This window comes from Bacillus rossius, chromosome 5, assembly GCF_032445375.1.
Source record: "Bacillus rossius redtenbacheri isolate Brsri chromosome 5, Brsri_v3, whole genome shotgun sequence".
NCBI classification, from domain to species: domain Eukaryota; kingdom Metazoa; phylum Arthropoda; class Insecta; order Phasmatodea; family Bacillidae; genus Bacillus; species Bacillus rossius.
The window spans coordinates 15242286-15262796 of NC_086333.1; positions in this window are offsets into that span (position 1 = coordinate 15242286).

Below are 20511 nucleotides of genomic sequence, written 5' to 3' on the forward strand. Positions count from 1 at the left end.
CCCGCGGTCTCACGAAGAGTCGCTAGCGGAAAGGTTGGAAGTTGGAGAGAGGGATGCCCGCAGTCTCACAAAGAGTCGCTAGCGGAAAGGATGGAAGTTGTAGAGAGGGATGCCCGCGGTCTCGCAAGGAGACGCTAGCAGGAGTGTAGGAGAGAGGGATGCCCGCAGTCTCACTAATAGTCGCTAGCAGAGGATTGCCCGCAGTCTCACAAGGAGTCGCTAGCGGATAGGTGCGAGAGAAGGAAAGCCCGCGGTATCACGAAGAGTCGCTAGCTGAGGAAAGGAAGATGAGGAATTCCAGCCAATAATACCACTTTTGCCTGAGGTAATATTTATTCTATCAGATTGGCTGGGAGAGAGGAAAGCTGTCTAGGCTTGTTAGCCTGCACAATTTATACAAGTTTCTTCTAGAACCATTTGTGTTAAAGTTTTACATATTTCTATCTCTTTTGCATGATGATGATCTTTTGCATTTTACAATATTATTTTCACATCTACAAAACATACTTCCAGTATACACTTAATAATCTACCTAAATATTTACAATAATAACATATATAAAATAACTATGATACATTGTCTCTTTATATTTACACTGCCATCTGGTGACGAGTGGTAGCACTACCAGGGCCATGGCTGGAGTGTTGCGCCGCGGACACGAATGTGACCCGGGTTATTTGTTTAATAAAGAGGAGGTACGACGTCAGACGCCCTCCCCCCCCCTGGAAAAGCCCGGGTCTAGGCCGTCCGCGCGCCCTCCAGCAGGCACATGATGCCTTCTCTCCTCGTAGTTGCGAGCATTAGGGCCAGCCTGCTGGTTCCGGACTCCCTGGGTCGCCATTCACCAGTGTGTCCAGTTCGCTGCCTGTGACGTAATCTGCCAGGTACAGTGGAGGCCGGCGGCGTCGTCGGCGGTGTCTCTGGTTGTCCTCAGCTGGTTCCTCCACGTTGACCCGGAATTCGGCATCGGCGAGGGAGGCTCCATGCCCCCACCCACCTCGGGTAGGGGAAGGTGGTTCTGTTGTCTCAATGTCTTACGGTTCTGTCACCAGGGGCTGCTCCTCTGTGGTGTTTACGCCTGCCTCTGGTGTCCCCGTGACATCAAGGATCAGAATTCGTGCTGGGTGCCTCCGGTGCTGTCGCCTCGGGGTCGTGGCAGGGGCTTCTGCAGGCCTCTCCATTCTTGTCCTTGGGCTCGGTGTTCCCTGGAACAGATGCTGCATCCCTTGGGGTGTGACAGATCGGTGGTGGTCCGGCATCGGTCCTATCACATCTGGAATAGGGTCCTGCATGGCATTGCCCCCTTCCAGGAGTGCTGTTTTCCGGATGTGGTCCCGGTGTACTTTTCGCATTTGTCTACCCTGGCGCACCAAATAAGTGCTTTGACTCAGCTGCTTCAGGATGCGGTGTGGTCCCGACCACCTGGGGCTCAGTCCAGCACAGTAGTTCCTAATTGCATTGGACAGGGGATGTGTGCGGACATACACGTGGTCACCGGGCTGTAGCTCCGGTGGTTGTCGTGTGGTCTGCGGGGTTATCTGCTGAGTGTAGGCCCTCTGGTGTTCTCGCGCTGTTGCCAGCTCACTCGCCTGCCGCCGACAGCGATCCTCGGGGTCTTCGCCTTCATCTGTCACTCCGTGAGCCGTCCATTCGCCGGGCATGGGAAGATTGTAGCCTTGGACCATTTGTGCGGGGGACATCCCTGTGGCTGCATTGGTCCTGCGGCAGATGCAGAACAGGGCCTCCGCTATGTGTTCATCCCATGTGGTATGGTCGTCCCCCAGACGTATGCGCATTTGGACCTTCAGCTCCTGGTTACGTCTCTCCGTTGGGTTGGCTCGTGGATGGTAAGCCAGCGTAGTCCGGTGTTCCACTTGCCATGCCTGACATAATTCTTGCCACTGCCTTCCGATAAACTGGCTGGCATTGTCCGTCAGGAGGTCCCTGGGGTATCCCCATTGTGGAAAGAATTCCATCTGCATGATTCTTGCAATGGTTTTGGCTCGGATGTTACTAGTAGGATATGCTTCTACCCATCGTGTGAAGAGGTCTGTGACCACCACCAGGAACCTCTTCCCTCGGGCAGTATTGGGATATGGCCCCATAACATCCAACGCGATGGACTGGAATGGGGTAGTGGGGAGACGCGGCTGCTGCTGCTCGGTCCCATCACTTCGCCGTGCCTTTCGCTCCTGGCACTTCTCACAGGTCCTTACATACTCCCGTATGTCCCGGGCTATGCCGGGCCAGTGGTAGGGCTGGCTGGTTGCCCGTCGGGTTTGGTCCGCTCCTGGATGTCCTGCCAGGTCATGATCGTGCATGAAGCGCAGAACGGCTTCCCGTGCTTCCGGTGGTACATAGATGCGCCACTCCTGGTTGGTTCCTATCCCCTTCGTACACAACATGCCCTCTCTCATGGTCCATATCTCATCCAGTCCTTCTGCTTGCTTTGCTCGTCGACGCTCAGCATCTGAGGAGGTACGTTGGGCGTCGAGAACCCGTTGTTTGAGTTCGATCAGGTCCGCTGGAGGTGGGTCATCATCTTCTCCCACAGTGAGCAGACGACAGGTCGTGTCACTTGCCCTGTGGTCGTGTGCCCTATAGGAAGGTGGCAGTATTTCCTCCCATGACACATCATCTTCCAGGTGGGAGTCCTCATCGGGGTCTCGTGACAGGGCATCCGGCAGCTGGTTTTCTACCCCAGGGATGTGTTCGACAAGGAAGTCGAAGGATTGTAGGAACAGGGCCCACCTTACGAGCTTGCTCTTGCGTCCCTGAAGTGTCCGTAACCATGTGAGACATTGGTTATCTGTGCGTAGCACAAATGGCCTCCCCTCCAGGTGGGGTCGGTACTTCTTAAGTGCCCATACCACAGCTAGGCACTCCTGATCATTGCTGTGGTAGTTCCTTTCTGCCTGTCCAAACTTGGCACTAGCATAATCAATGATGCACCTGTCTCCCTTTTGGTCCAATTGGTATAGCACTGCCCCCACACCGTCGGTGCTTGCATCTGTCTGGACATACAGCACACTCTCGGGATTTACTCGGGACAGTGTGTGACATCTGGAGAAGGCTATTTTCAGATTGTCCAGTGCTTCCTGAGCAGCTGGGGTCCATTGGTAGCGCTGTCGAGGTGACAACAGGTCTGTCAGTGGGGTTGCGAGCGTGGCGAAGTCTGCGATATAGTTCCGTAGCCAGTTGGCGAGGCCCAGGAACCGTTGCAGCTGTTTGCGTGTTCTAGGGGGTTCTGCCCCTGCAATCTTTGCTAGGTGTGCCGGGTGGGGTCGGTTGCCCTCAGCATCCACCATGTGTCCTAAGAATTCAACCTCTCTTAGTCCGATGTGGCACTTCTGGGTGCACACCTCGACCCATCCTTAAGCTAAAATTAACGAAAGAAAGTTTACATTACTGGATACCACAAACTGCCTGCAATCCTGGAAAGAATCAAAACGTTAAGTCATCCTAACACAAATTTTAAAATACGCCCACAGATGTTACAAGAGGTGAAGGAAAATTACGAGTTCGCCATTACTTACAAACACCTTCGAAAGGCAGCACACAGCTACCCGCCAGGCCGGGGCTCCGACAGACCTCCAGCACCTCACCGAGAAGAACCACACCGGGCGCACCCAGGGTGGCCCCCTTTATTAAATTCACTTCACATCGTCATCACGTCGAGAACACTCCACGCGAAAACAAAAATCCCGGCCGCGATTTCACAAACACAACGCCATTCCGCCAACCGACGCTATCCCCCCCCTCCACCGGTCATGCCAGACTCGCACTTCTGCCACCTGGTAGCGACACAAACACCAGCGCGTCAGGCCTGCGCGAGAAACAGCAACGCAGCTAAACCAACCAGGGCGGCCAACACTCCCGGAGATTCCAGGACAGGATGACGCAACCGCCCGCGCAGCTGGCCAGGCTCCCGGGCGGTGAATCACGCCACCGTCCCAGAAAAACAGAGAGCGCTAGCAATCTACCGCGCCAGGAAAACAAGTCCATGCTCGAGTGTCGCAAACAAGTGTCAGGAACTCACGCGGGCTCACAAAGCACTACATGCGCAAAGCAAAATTAAAAAAAACTCTACACGTAAAATTTTACCGCGTGACAATATTAGAAGGTTAAGACCACATGATCAACGAGGGGAAGAAAATAAGCATCATGAACCAGCTAAAACCACCGAAGGAGCTTTGCTGGGAAGGCAATGTATCAAAAAACTTCAAGAAATTCAAACAACAGTTTGATATATACATGTTGGCTTCGGGAGGAAACAAGCAAACGGATGAGGTGCAAGTGGCAATTTTACTTCACATCATGGGCGTGGAAGGTCAAGAAATATTTGAATCATTCGAGTTACAGGAAGATCAGAAGAAAAATTTGAAAAGTGTTTTGCAGGCATTTGAGAATTATTGCATCCCCAAGACGAATGAAAGTGTGGAAAGGCATGTGTTTTTTTAACAGGGATCAACTAGAAGGGGAAGATATTGACACATATGTAGCAGATTTAAAAAGACTGAGTAAGAGCTGTGCATTTGGAGAAATGCGTGATGGGATAATTAAGGATAGAATTATCAGTGGGTTACGTGACAAAGAAGTGAAGAATAAATTGTTGAGAACAAATGATTTAACTTTGCAAAAGTGCATACAGATATGCAAAGTGGTTGAACTAACAGAACAGCAGTTGCAAGCATTAAACAAGCAGAAGAACAGTTATGAAGTGAATCGAGTTTCAAGTGAGTGTAAGAGACAAGGGCAACAGAGTTCTTATAGGCAGCAACCAGCAGAAGATAGAAGAGTTCCAGCACACACAGTACAGCAGAGCAGGTGGGACCAGCGCAAAAACAGCATGGAAGATCAAGACAATCACGAGTCCAGCAGGGGATCAAGTTTTTCATCACGGGGAAAACAACATTCCACATACAATCAGCAGGTGGGAAGAAATTTTCAAGGTAATAAGTCGATGACTTGTGGCAGATGCGGTTACTACCATGAACGTAAGGTATGTCCAGCATACAATAAAATATGTCATAATTGTGGGAAGATGGGCCATTTTGCCCAAGCGTGTAAAACAAAATTTGTATCTCATGTTGTTCAAACTAATTGTTGTGACAGTCACAATAGGAACACAAGTGAAGGTAGTGATGTTATGTTAGAAGGTAATTTAGAGGAGGCTTTGATGTTGGGAAAGGTTGACTTAACAGAAGGACCTAAAAAAGTAGAAGATTGGATAGAAAAAGTTCAGATTAAAGACAAGTACATTAATTTAAAACTGGACACTGGTGCTCAGGTTAATGTGATGTCAGAAGACCTGTGTAACAAGCTACACCTAAAAATTATACCAACCACAGCTAGGTTGCAGAATTTTAATGGGTCCCCTATTGAAGTCATAGGTAGATCAGTGGCAAAAGTAAGTTTTAAAAGTGGAACACAGGGTGTGCTTGAGTTCCAAATTGTTAAGTCAGGCACTGGCACACAGTCTGTCTTGGGATTACCGAGTATCTCTAAGTTTGATCTAGTGAGGAAAGTTAATGAGATTACCACCCCAATGGCTGATAAATATCAAAAATATTCAGAGGTATTCACAGGTATAGGGTGTATAGACTATACATATGATATTAAGTTGAAAAAAGATGCTCTACCCCAAATAGAGGCATGTAGAAAAGTGCCATTTTGCTTATTAGATCCATTGAAAACAGAAATAAACAAACTGATTACCTTGGGAATTGTTAAACAGGTTACGGAACCAACAGAATGGGTGAATTCATTAGTCATAGTTCGAAAGCCAGATAAAACATTAAGAATCTGTTTAGATCCTCATGCACTGAACAAGGCCATAGTGAGGGAAGTATATCAACTACCCACATTTGAGGAATTGGTTTCTAAAATGCCACAAGCAAAATATTTCACTATTTTAGATGGATATAAAGGATTTTGGCAAATTCCCTTGAGTGAAGCTAGTCAAAAACTTACCACATTCAACACACCATTTGGTAGGTTTTGTTTTACAAGATTACCATATGGCCTTTGTTCAGCACCTGAGGTGTTTCAAAAAAATTTGCAGACATTTTTGGAAATCTGGAAGGAGTGCAACTGTACATAGATGATTTGATTGTATGGGGTTCAACATTAGAGGAACACGATAATAGGTTAGCAAAAGTACTAGCTACTGCAAAAGAAAAAAATGTGCGTTTTAACAAAAATAAATGTAAATTTGGAGTTACGGAAGTCACATATGTGGGACACACACTATCCCACCAGGGTATCAAACCTGATGAAAACAAAGTCAAAGCTATCTCTGAAACGCATGAACCAAAAACTAAGAAGGAATTGCAAACCTTTTTGGGAATGGTGACGTATGTAGCTAAATTTGTGCCTAAGTTATCTGACATGACATACCCTTTGAGACAACTTCTAAAAAAAGAAGTACTTTGGCAGTGGTCAGAATTAGAAAGTAATGCCTTTAAGGAAATAAAAAATGCCTTAGTGCAGCGACCAGTATTACAGTATTTTAATACCAATGCGTCAGTTGTTCTGTCAGTAGATGCATCAAGTTACGGGATAGGTGCCACTTTATTACAAAATAACCTACCAGTAGCTTATGCTTCACAATCTTTGACTTCAAGTCAGCAAGCTTATGCGCAAATTGAGAAAGAAACGATGGCAGTAGTCTATGGGTGTGAAAGGTACAAACAATATGTGTATGGAAGACATTTCATAATAGAGACTGACCATCAGCCGTTGATATCCATATTTAGAAAACCTTTGAATCAGTGTCCACTTCGCTTACAGCGTATGAGACTAAGGCTACAGGAATATGATTTTGAACTCAAGTACATACCGGGTAAGGATCTAGCAATTGCAGACATGTTGTCGAGGGTAAACATAAAACAAGAGAGCAAGGATAAATTTGATTCTGAAATAGAGGCTCATGTATGTGTAGTGCAGGAAAAAATACCTTCGCTTAGTAGAATTTAAGCAAGCAACAGAAAATGATGAGGAATTGCAAAGGGTAATAAAATATACTATGGAGGGTTGGCCATTGAGTAGTACAGAATGCGAGGCCATAGCAAGACCGTATTACAAATTCAGAGAGGAATTGTTCGTACATAACGGGTTGTTGTATAAAACAAATCAAGTAGTGGTTCCAAAAGAGTTAAGACAGAAAATGTTAGCAAAAATACACTATCATCACTGTGGGATTGAAAAATGCAAAAACAGGGCAAGACAACATTTATACTGGCCAGGGATGACCATACAAATTGAAAATTTAGTGTGTAACTGTGAGGCATGTATTCAGTTTCAAAAACGGCAATCTCCGGAACCTATGCTGACTAGGATGTCTGAAGAACCATGGCTTATGTTAGGTACAGATATTTTCTATTATAAAAACAAAAATTTTCTCATAGTGGTAGACTATTTCACAAAATTCATTGAAATAGTAGAACTTTCTAATATGTCAAGTGAGGAAACAGTCAGAAAACTCAAATCAATTCTAGCAAGACACGGTATCCCAGAAACAATATATTCTGACAATGGTCCCCAATTTAATAATAAAAAGTTTAGGGATTTTGCTAAGAAATGGGGTTTTCAACATATAACTTCAAGTCCACATTATCCAGCTTCTAGCGTTATGGTTGAACGACAAATACAAACGGTCAAAAGAATGTTGAAACGAATAGATCTAGAAAACAAAGATAGTGACCTAGCTCTGCTGGAGCTCAGAAATACCCCTGTCACTAATACCATTCCATCATCAGCCGAGTTATTGTTCAACAGAAAAGTCAGAAGCATGTTAAGTATTAACACCAAAGCCCAACATGATTATAACAACATTGTGCAGGAATTTAGGAACAGAAATATAGTCAACAAACATTACCATGATAGGAATGCTAAAGAGTTAAGAGAACTGGCTGAAGGGGAAGTAGTGTATTTTGAGGATGCAGAGGTTGGGAGCCGGCCGTTAAGGAAGGGACGTATTCAAGAAATGAGTACAGTAGGACCCAGATCTTATCTAGTAGAAACCGAGAAGGGTAATATTGTCAGGAGAAACCGTTAATATATATATATACGACTGGTAATCAGGTTCAGTTTAACAAAATTGACAGGAAAGAGTTGGTAGGCAATGAGGAAGCTGTGGAAGCTGATTCTGGGGGCATGGAAATCTTTGCTCAGAGGGATCTCTCCCCAACTAATAAACAACAGGGGGGAGAGATTGACTCTGACTCTAAAACTGACAGCAGAGTGACCACAAACAATACTCGAGTGAATTTGGGTACCCAGAGAACACGTAGTGGGAGAATATGTAATAAACCTAAATATTTGGATGATTATATGTAAAGTGTCATGTATACTTTGTAAAAATGATTTTATGTAAAGGGTCATGTATACTTGGTAAAAAAAAAGGAAGATGTCATATATGTGTCATGTAGTCCATGACGTGATAGAGCGTAGAGAGGTATGATGTATGTAAAGACAAAAATGACAAACCATCGTACTCAATGTTGTTCTTATTCAATATAACTAAACAAATCATGACACTGGCCGGGTCCTACCATGCACTAGTAATATGGTAAGTAGGATATATAGGTTAAGAATATTCAAAACCTTAACCCTTACTTTTGTGTCTTTTAATACGGGCCTTAGAATTTGCTAAAAATTCACCAGAATGACTCATGTGTTTGTTTTAAGGAAAAAAATTTCAATGCAAAATATTTTTAAAAAATTAGACATTTCAATAATTTATGTTTTATAAGAAATAATAGGTTTGTTTGACTCGAGGTCTCTTTTTGACCTGTCACTCTCGGGACGCCCTTTTCCGGAAACAGTTTGGCGGATGGTCGTTTTACTCGCGGGGGCAAGTTGCTCTCAGGTCACTCAGGTCATGCTCTCGATACTCCTCCTCTCGAGGAAGAGTTGCGAGGGCAAGTCGTCTGCTGGTTGTTTTGGCGCGACTTTGACGATGTAGTCAATATGTTATCAAGCTACATTTGGTGATGACGGTAATATTTTAATAGATGACAACATTGAAGCGGAAAAACATTTCAATATAACTTATTTGGCGTCCTTTATTTAACAATCACAAGATTTTCAATCGTTTCCTAGTACAGGTTAGCTAATGCATAACAGGCGGTTTAAAGTCAAAAAGCAATAATTAGTAGGTAAATAAAGTATGTATGAGGACACCGGAGGACGGAGGGGGATCCGGCGATCCGATCCAGCCACCTTAAGGCTTCGCTTCATCAGCCATGTTGGATTATGTCACTTCCTTCGACCATGCACACACGAAAAAGTGTCCCGTTACGTTCATCAGCCATGAACGCACGAAAAAATGTCCCATTACAGTAGTAGGAAAATACCGGTTCTGGGTCAGATGCAGGATCCAGGAGCCGAACTTGAACATTGACCTTGACCTTGAAATTCGACCTTGACCTTTAACTATGACCTTGAACATTGACCTTGACCTTGAAATTATACCTTGACCTTGAAATTTGACCTTGACCTTGAAATTTGACCCTGACATTGAAATTCGACCCTGACCTTTAGCCTTGCGACCCTCGATGTTACCAACCTGATGACGTCATCTAATCCGTATGCTAATCCATATGCTAACCTAACCTAACCTAACCTAATCCATATGCTAATCTATGCTAACATAACCTAACCTAACCTAACCTAATCCATATGCTAATCTATGCTAACCTAACCTAACCTAACCTAATCCATATGCTAATCTATGCTAACCTAACCTAACCTAACCTAATCCATATGCTAATCTATGCTAACCTAACCTAACCTAACCTAATCCATATGCTAATCTATGCTAACCTAACCTAACCTAATCCATATGCTAATCTATGCTAACCTAACCTAACCTAACCTAACCTAACCGTCATGTCCGCCATCTTGAAAATCAATAATTTTTATGTTAGAAAAACGGGAAAAAAATTAAAAATCATTAAAAAAATAACTAATCGAATTAAATAATAAAAATTAAATAAATTATTATTTAAAACCACTGTTGAACATATCGTTATGGTCGCCATATTGGATTATATTTAATTGTTGCTTGTTTCGTTATGCCCACCATCTCGGTTGAGTACGATGTTATCGTTACACTTTAAATTATGACCGCCATATTGGATCCTATTAATGTTGCATGTTTCGTTATGGCAGCCATCTTGGAATCGTGTAATTATTTAGCTAGAAATTCGGGAAAAAATCCATAATTAATTAAATAAATTACTCATTAATTTACATATTGATTCGATCAGTTCCTGTCCTTGGTTCGATACTCGATCGATGCAATAATGTTTAATTTTATGTAAAAAAATAACTTCAATAAACCATGTTCAAAATTCTTAAAGAGGCTTAAAATCCTCTACTACCATCATCTTATAAGCCATCATGTACGCCATCTTGGAAATTCGTAATTTCAATGCTAGAAATTCGTAATTTCAATGCTAGAAATTCAGGAAAAAGTTCAAAACTCATTAAATAAATTTTGCAACCAATAAAATGATTAATTAGATCGACTTAGGTCCTTGGTACGATTCTGGATGCTGAAGAAAAAATAAATATAACAACAATTTAACATAATAGTGATAGGTTCGTAAATAAAACATCACAAATTCTTTCACAAAATAAATTTTATTACAAAATCTATATTTTACTACAGGATCACTTACGAAAGCCCTGCATAGGCGTGAAATGACTAATTCTTAGCTCCAATCGGTTTATACTAGACAGAGACCAACCAGAACCTTTACAGACATAGTCCTCCTCTTCTTGACAGAGTTTCTGGATATCGTTTTTAACAGTTTGCTTCACATCGTCAGAACTGTAAATTACTGAAACCGATGTCTTGAATGCACACTTCCTCACTTCGTCTTCGAATGGATACGGCTTTCCATATATACAGTCCAACCACAAGTTATATTTTGATGGACGTTTGTTGCTACATCATCAGTAAGCTGATTGATTATGTCCTCTCTGATATCATCAAGAAAATTACAAATGTCTTTTGACTCACCTAACGTATTTTAGATAATAGTAATCTTTCAATTTTCCACGAAATGCAGACTGCGCCAAGTAGAACCCATTATCATTCACTTGTAATGAACCGAACACAGTATTAGGTTTATTTTCATGTCCAGACGTTATAGCAATCGGTTGCTGCACATTGGTTTTCTTGCTTGTACGCTTACGAGTCTCCATTCTAAAGCGAGGAGTCTAAATTTCTACAGGTAGTTCTTCAGTAGACACACGGACTTTACCGTTGCATTTTTTCACATGCCGTCGCAAACTATCAATACGTGTAAACCATTCATGACTCTCATCACAGCGGAACTTCATGCGAGATGGATTCTTCTTGCATTTACTCCTCTCATGTCTTCGTGCTACATGAGAAAAAGTGAACGACATATCGCAGTAGCTGCAAGGATACCTTGCTGATGAAGACGAGCCTTTCAGACCCGATCCAGATACTGACGTTGCCGCAGTTGCGACATCTCCAGGCATACTCTTATGAACATCGATGCATCACTGTTGCACCGAAACCTTTACTTTCTGCCGAACAGCAGGACCTTTGCATGTCTTCATGTGCGTTTTCATATTATCTTTTCTGGCAAACTGCTTATGACATTTCTCACAAACAATCATTTTACGATATAGGTTTTTGGCACATTCTCTCTTCTCATGCCGTCGAGCATTGCTGCTGTTTGAGAAAATCTTGTCACAGTAACAGCACCGATGTTCGTTAGTTGTTGTCGATTCGGCATCCATTGAAGTCTCCATTGAGGCTGAAACGAAGTTCGTCGAGTTTTCCTGCACAGCCAACACTACCGGCATTAAAGTCTCTTCTGCTGGTGGTATCGAGCCTGATGAAGTCTCCTCCAGTGTTGTCGCCGTGGTTGTCAACGGAATCTGCTCCTTCTCCGTCGTAGCTGTCGTCAAGGTTCCCGTAGACGATGGTACAACCTCCATCGAGTTCGTCGTTAAAGTCGGTAAAGATGCCATCGAGTTCGCAAGAACAGGTAATTACATGATGAATGCACCAGAAGAAACAAACTAGGTGATCCTTACACCGATAACATCAGTAACAAACTGAGCGACCTGCTGTATAGGACTCGCTTATATACATGCACCGTATGGAATAATACGCTAATGACAATAATACTCGAGTCAAAACTACATTAAAAATAGAAGCCCACTCAACGAAAAAGGCAGCACATTTGGAAGCAAATTCGACATATGAAATGGACACGCAATGCACGCACTTGCAGATTCCATCACAAAGTTAACATTTAAATTTTATTCAAGCGAAGTAGCAAGCCAATGTCACATCATCATATTAACATCCTATTGGTCATACTATCCTCAAAATTTCTCAGTATTATAAATCACACCAGTTATAGACGGACTTATGGTTTCTAACACACACAACATTTCAGTCATTTTTCTTTAATAAATTCATATTTTAAAATGCAAAATATACATGGTAAACGAAGAACCAGGTACGTAAATATTTTATATACTTTATGTATACTGTAGACGTCAAGAGCTTGAAAGTACATATGTAAGAAAGATATTTAATAAAACTCATATGAAATTGTGTATTTATTCCCATTAATACACATCAGATCAAAAAATGTAGGTTTTAATATATAAACCTCGAATTTCTTAGTTCATGTTTCTTTGAGGACGTATAAATTTTCAGCATTTCACGAACCAAGTAGAAGTTTTAGTCTATTCTTCAATCATTTGGATTGTCTCTCAATGAACAATTGGTCTCATGTGCTACGGCTTCCATCTTCTTTACATATTTGTTATTATTAGTCTTAAAATCCACGCATCCGTGTCACTATCACAGACGCAAAGTTATCATCATCATCATCGTAGCTGTCATCAATATTATCATGAGCTGCATCAATATCACTCATTTTATGATATCGTTTCCGCATTTCAGTTGTCAGAGATTTACCACAATCTATGATCTTGTGAGCTTCACATTATTCTCTATTGTTTTGAAAACATGGTTAGTTCCATTCTCGTTTTCTTTAAAAGCCTGTGTGTCCAGTTTTATTATTTAATCCTTCAACCCATCATCTCAAGCACAATTAAATCAGCGTAGTATACAGAAAAAAAAAATCAACAAAGTTCCTTTCATTTAATCTTAGGAACCGCATCATCCTTTTCACCTATAGTATAGTTTCTTGAGCCCAAGAGTCTTTCATTATATACCATGCAGTGTTCTTCAAGAGATGTGGTATACTTCTAGTTCTACATACAAATCCATCCTATCATTGATTTGTTGACACATTAGAAAAAAAAACCTTAAAGTTAATTTTTACGTGTTTTATTAAATTATCAATTCGGCTAATAATAATTACCACACATAGTGTGTAATTACATTTCCTTCTTCATCTGCAATGCTAAGTTCCTTGATAATAAATCCATACTGACTAGAGAAGCCTTGGAGGTTTACACATTTCATCATGGTGTTCGAGACGAGACTAAGCCGGTAATGTACTGTCAGGTCTTAGATAATAGACGACACAATCTACCTTGTTGCAGGATGTCTCGATGATGTCCGGAGTCTCCTCGTCACAATCACTAGTGCAGTGATGACCGAAGTTGCAGACCTCTAGTTGGAAGTAACCATCCTCGGTGACGTAGTGCACACGGCGGAATCCGGGCGTTACTTCCGCGTACTTTGCAGTTGGAACGAACAGCATTTGCTTGAATTTGTAGCAGCAGCTCTATACCCACACGACTATGTGTTGACTGCTGTGTCTAGGGTGTTGACCTTAATTTATTCCGCTAGGACCACCCTCCAGTCCAGTCACATGTACCGTTGCTTCCGTTGTTGTCCCCCGCCTTGCTGGCGACCTCCAACATCCCAACACGGTGATCAACCATCCAAGCCCTAAGCATGCTAGCATTGTGTCTTGAGATCGGACCTGGACATCCAAGTTACAAAGAGTATAATATACTCTGAAATACATAATAAAGAGAAAATTGATATAAATAACATTATACTTTGCTTAATAGTTCCAGATGTAATGAACACACTGCTTGACCAGAGACAGGTGTAACTAAATATTAAATATATTTAATATTTTATTTTCCATTACCTTTCGTGGTATTTATTAATCATTCACTCTACGAAAAACAACTCAAGACAATAAACCTGACCAACGAATTAAATACAGAACCGCTATGCCTTACATGAAAGTATAATTTTTCGATAATCTGAATAACCTATAAATCGTTCATGTACAAAGCCACACATACAGGCCAATTGTCTATGGACCATGAGACCGAGTCATGACAATATCAGACGTATAGGCAAGTCATTTCAGGACCGCAGGACCTTCTTCGTCTTTAGATAATAACAGTCATTTAGACCATCATGAAATTTTTATACATACTAAAGGACCAAGTGACCTTGAAATATATTTTAGTAACACCAAGAGGTTTTGAACTAGTAAATATTCAGTCACTACATATTTTACTACGCGAAATCAACAAAAAGGAAGCACCATCAACGAAAAGGCAGCACAATCAAAAAAGGCAGCACATTTGGAAACACCATCAACAAAATGGAAGCACATTTTGGAAGCACCATCAACGTAAAGGCAGCACATTTTGGAAGCACAATCAATAAAGGCAGCACATTTGGAAGCACCATCAACAAAAAGGAAGCACATTTGGAAACACCATCAACAAAAAGGAAGCACATTTTGAAAGCACCATCAACGTAAAGACAGCACATTTTGGAAGCACAATCAATAAAGGCAGCACATTTGGAAGCACCATCAACAAAAAGGAAGCACATTTTGGAAGCACCATCAAACAGGCAGCACATTTGGAAACACAAGTTACGAGAACTAAGTCTTAGTTAGAAATCAGAATGCAAGAAATAAAAACATTAAATTTTTACTTTTAATATTTAATTTATTTCTTAACATTATACAAATAGAAGTAAAATAAGTCATTATTGTATGTAGCCAGCTTTCCTCAGTTCTTCGAGTATGAAGGATATTTCTTTTATGCACGAATAGTTTCCTGCACAAAGCGAGCCATGTAGAAGTCTTAGCCGGTCAACCAATAAGTTTGGATCTTTCCACGATGTGTAATCAATCTCTTCTACCACCATCTTACTTGCTTGTTTATTATAAATACTTTTAATATCACAAACGTCCCAGTGATCATAATAAGCGTTACCAGATTTATTTATTATAACACGTCGTTTCCATCGTTTCAGTCTCAGGTCACCGTAACATTCTTCAATCTTGTCAGCTTTAGGTGCTTCATCACAGTCTATGCTTTTGTCAACAGCCTCAGAGTCACTGTAACAATCACTGTAGAAGACATCCTCTTCACCCAGATTATCATATGAATTCGATATCGATGATGTCGAAGTGCCATTATCTTCTTCATGCTTCATTTTTAGGAGTCCATCATTTTTACAAAGTAAGAAAGATCTACTTGAATTAGGCTGGAATGTATTCTCACTTTTCACGTTAAGGATTCTTCCATTGTCTTCATTCTTCCATAAATCATCATCATCCTTCAATTTAAGTTCTTCGTCGAGATCGGAAGAGCCACGAACATAACCTCTCTCAAGACAAGGAAAATTATTATCGTAATACAGATCACTATTCCTTAGTCTAGTAGATCCATCGTTGTCCTCTGGCTTGTACGCAGGCTTAACGTTACAAGTTCAGTCATGTCTTTTTAAGCTCTCTCTCCGCGTAAACGACTTGCTACATCGAACGCAAATTATCATATTGCGTAGTGGATTTTTAACACAGTCATTCTTCTGGTGTTGTCTCCCATTCTTTCTCAAGATAAATTCTTTGCTGCAAAACTTACACCTGTGTCCTTTCGATACAGCAACAGACACCGAATCAGGATTCATATTAGTTACTGTGACTAATGTTAGATACAAACAGACAGTTTTCCAATTGGAACCATTAGAGGCAAAGGTGGATATTTGGGCCCCCACTTTGTTTTTTGAATATATATATATATTTTTTTATATTTTTACCTGAAATTAATAAAAAAACTTCCTTGCTTTGTTTACTATTGATTTTAAAGTGTTAGGACTTGTTTTTACACACACATAAACTACTAACAATTTTTTACCAAAAGTCTGCATTTTTTCAAAAAAAAATTTTGTGCTGGTAACATGGGCCCCTGGGTTTTCTCAATAAAAAATCATTAAAATATCACCAAAAAAATCATTTATTACAGTTGTTATGTATTGTATTAAATTTTTAAATAGTATAAAAACAAAAAGTGTTATAGTAGCTGCTTGCAAAAAGTTGTAAATTGAAAGATATTTTGCTTTTCAAACATAAAAACTATTGAATTAGGATGCAAACATATCAACTAATCTATGAACTAGTTAAAACATTAATTTATAAAAACTTCTTTGTTTTATAAATTGTTAATAACAAAATAAACCTAATTCATGATCGTCTGATCAGAAAAGTCTGTTAAAAATGTTATTTGAACATAAAAATTAAGATATCTTGACTGAACCATTAAAAAAAAACTATTTACAGAAGTCACAGATATACACATCTCTGTCAGCCCCAGCACAAAGGTTATGAGCCCACATTTCGCAAATCATACACTGTACCCACAGTTCACCGCTACAGTCTTTAGAAAAGACAGACTGCATCTTCATCGTCGGGGGCAAAATTTCCTACTTCAGCTTCCATGACGGATTCTTCTGAGTCGAAGTCATCTTGGTTTTAATCTGATGATTCTACAAAACTCAACCTCCTTTTTAACCATTTTTTTTGCCTTTGGTTTTGTATTGACAGTTTCTTTTCCTGTGTTTTTCTTCTTTGTCGTGGCTTCATTAGCTGTTGTTAATTTTTCATTCCTTTTTTGCTCTGCTCCTTCTAATGCAAGTTTATAAGGTGATGATGTAATTACTGCACATTTCATAGGTTTCGGGCCTTTGTTTGTCATTCTCTTTTTTGGTCGTGGAATAGGCAGGATATCTTGAGGTGATACATGACCAGAACGCATCGAAGAAGAACACTCGGAAGGGCCAGCTTCTACCAAGTCTTTCGCAGATGGAGTTAGGTTCTTAGCAGCAGGCCCGGAAGTGGATGCAGCAGATCCGGAAGTGGATGTAGCAATGGCAGCCGTAGAATATCTAGAAGTAGACTGTTGTGTTTTTTTGTGGGTTGTTCGCCCTTTACACGCTTTTAGAACTTCAATACTGATGTCCTCTACATTAGCTTCTTCTGAAGGAGCGAAGTCAACATCACTGAACAAGTGGCGATTGAAAGGGACAATCCCGGTTACAGAAAACCCACTAGCAGCTATTTCACCTGTTTGACACTTGAGAAAAGCGTTCCCCAATAGCTCAGCAATGTCATATGGTCCTAGAGGTCTGTTGTTGTGTAACTGCCACTGCCTAATATTTTCACTGTAGTAGTACTTCAAAGGACCCATAAAGCTTCTGTCGAGAGGCTGTAACTTGTGTGTAGTGTGAGGAGGCAGGCTAACGATCGTTACGTGGTTTGCACGAGCTAGTTCAATGACATCAATGTTCTTTGTATGAGTGTGATGACCATCTAGAATTAGCAAAATTGGTTCATCTGCCGTTGGTTTTGCTTTTGACAAAAAGTGGTTAAACCAATCAGTGAATAGGTTGGTTTGAATCCAACCTGAAGGATGACACCTTCCAATGGAGCCTGGCGGAGCACCTTTCATTAGTGTTTCTGTCATATTTTTCCTTGGAAAAATTAGCATAGGTGGGATATGAAGCCCAGAAGCATTCATGCTAAAAATGCAAGTTACTAGTGACCCTCGTTCTGCAGCTGTTAGGGCTCCTATCTGTCTTTTGCCTCGGAGACCTACAACTTCAGACACCTTACTTTGCACAACACTAATGCCGGACTCATCTACATTGAACACTCTGTCGGCACTGTAGTTGTTTATCTGGAATTCAGCTTCCAAGAGATCGTAAAATGCGTTTACAGCTTCCCTGTTGAAGCCATTGGCCCTAGCAGATGAAGTCGCTGAAGGTTTCAAAATAGATATTGACTCTTTGTGGCGCGACATGAAATGGTCAAACCAGGCACGTTCTGCAGTTTCGCCATTCGTAAATGGGTGCGCTATGTTATTTCTGACGCACAGCTGATAGGCCATCCGGCGCACATCGTTTTTTGTAAGGCCGTGAAATTTCGCCTCCATTATCAAAATATATGTTACTAGCTAATTTTCAAGGGCTGGTGGGATTATTGTAGGCCATCCTATTTTCATGTTCACTACTTCTTGAATAGGTTTCTCAACACGACATAGTCTTTGTAAAGTAGATCGTGGCACGGAAAAAGTTTTTGTGGCTTTTTTCAAACCCATTTTCTTTTCTTTAACTGCTGATGTGGCTTTCGACATGTCTTCTTTATTCCACGCCTGTCTTTTACCCTTTTTAGGGGGTACCAGGAGTTTTCGGGGCATCTGCAACATAAAACGTAACATAACGTTGTAGTGGTTGTAATATGGGCCCCTAAGATTATGGGGCCCATATAACCAGCACTGCAAGGGGCCCATATATCCACCATAGCTATCTTGGAAAATAAAATTTTGCTACGAGTTTATTTACCAATGTTATGACAATACGTGATGTGATACAGAATTCTTAGAACATACTAAACACACACCTTACCATGTATTTACCGAATACAACAAAGAAGCTACGATAGCAATGATGTCAACACTTACCTTTCAAAGTTTTGCTCAGGAACAAAAATTTCACAGTCTCACGCAACATCAACCATGGCAGGTACTACACTGGCGCGCTCGCCAGTGCTGTTTGGCTTCATGCTTTAGTAGTTCCAGCATTCACAGCTAGAATTCGTGGCCTGTATGTCTAGATACAGTGGGGGCCCAAATAACAACCCCTGGCCCAAATATCCACCTTTGCCTCTACTTAAATATAATTTTTTTTTAAAATATTTCTTAAGCGAGAGTTAGGTTATCTCATGCAAAGGTACTTGTTGTAAGTAGTTCTGCTTTTCAACAACAGATGACACCACATATTGCTTGCAGGTAAGTATTATTTCTTTTTTTCATGCGGGATGCAGGATTCTCACTAACGATCGCAATAGAGGGATGGCATCGCTAGACTCCAAGGAGAAGGTAGTTTGTTCTTCCAGTTAGTTTTTCTCAGGGTATATATTATTATTTGACTGAATAATGATTTTTTTTAAATTCCACCTAATAAAAATAAAATAGAAGCACTCAGAGAAAACCATCAGGGATGATGTCGTTTATAAACATCATAAATTACCAATTTTTTTTAAAAAGTCCAAATTCAATCCTACTTAAGCAAAGAGTTCACAAGCGGGCTTGTGAACTCTTTGCTTAAGCAACATGAGGGTTCTAGTACAAGCCCGCTTGTGAACTCTTTGCTTAAGCAACATGAGAGTTCTAGCACAAGCCCGCTTGTGAACTCTTTGCTTAAGCAACATGAGAGTTCTAGCACAAGCCCGCTTGTGAACTCTTTGCTTAAGCAACATGAGATTTCAAGCACAAGCCCGCTTGTGAACTCTTTGCTTAAGCAACATGAGAGTTCTAGCACAAGCCCGCTTGTGAACTCTTTGCTTAAGCAACTTGAGAGTTCTAGCACAAGCCCGCTTGTGAACTCTTTGCTTAAGTAGGATTGAATTTGGACTTTTTAAAAAAAAATTGGTAATTTATGATGTTTATAAACGACATCATCCCTGATGGTTTTCTCTGAGTGCTTCTATTTTATTTTTATTAGGTGGAATTTAAAAAAAATCATTATTCAGTCAAATAATAATATATACCCTGAGAAACACTAACTGGAAGAACAAACTACCTTCTCCTTGGAGTCTAGCGATGCCATCCCTCTATTGCGATCGTTAGTGAGAATCCTGCATCCCGCATGAAAAAAAGAAATATATTTACCTGCAAGCAATATGTGGTGTCATCTGTTGTTGAAAAGGAAAACTACTTACAACAAGTACCTTTGCATGAGATAACTTAACTCTCGCTTAAGAAATATTTAAAAAAATTATATTTAAGTAATGGTTCCAATTGGAAAACTGTCTGTTTGTATCTAACATTAGTCACAGTAACTAATATGAATCCTAATTCGGTGTCTGGTGCTGTATCGAAAGGACACAGGTGTAAGTTTTGCAGCAAAGAATTTATCTTGAGAAAGAATGGGAGACAACACCAGAAGAATGACTGTGTTAAAAATCCACTACGCAATATGATAATTTGCGTTCGATGTAGCAAGTCGTTTACGCGGAGAGAGAGCTTAAAAAGACATGACTGAACTTGTAACGTTAAGCCTGCGTACAAGCCAGAGGACAACGATGGATCTACTAGACTAAGGAATAGTGATCTGTATTACGATAATAATTTTCCTTGTCTTGAGAGAGGTTATGTTCGTGGCTCTTCCGATCTCGACGAAGAACTTAAATTGAAGGATGATGATGATTTATGGAAGAA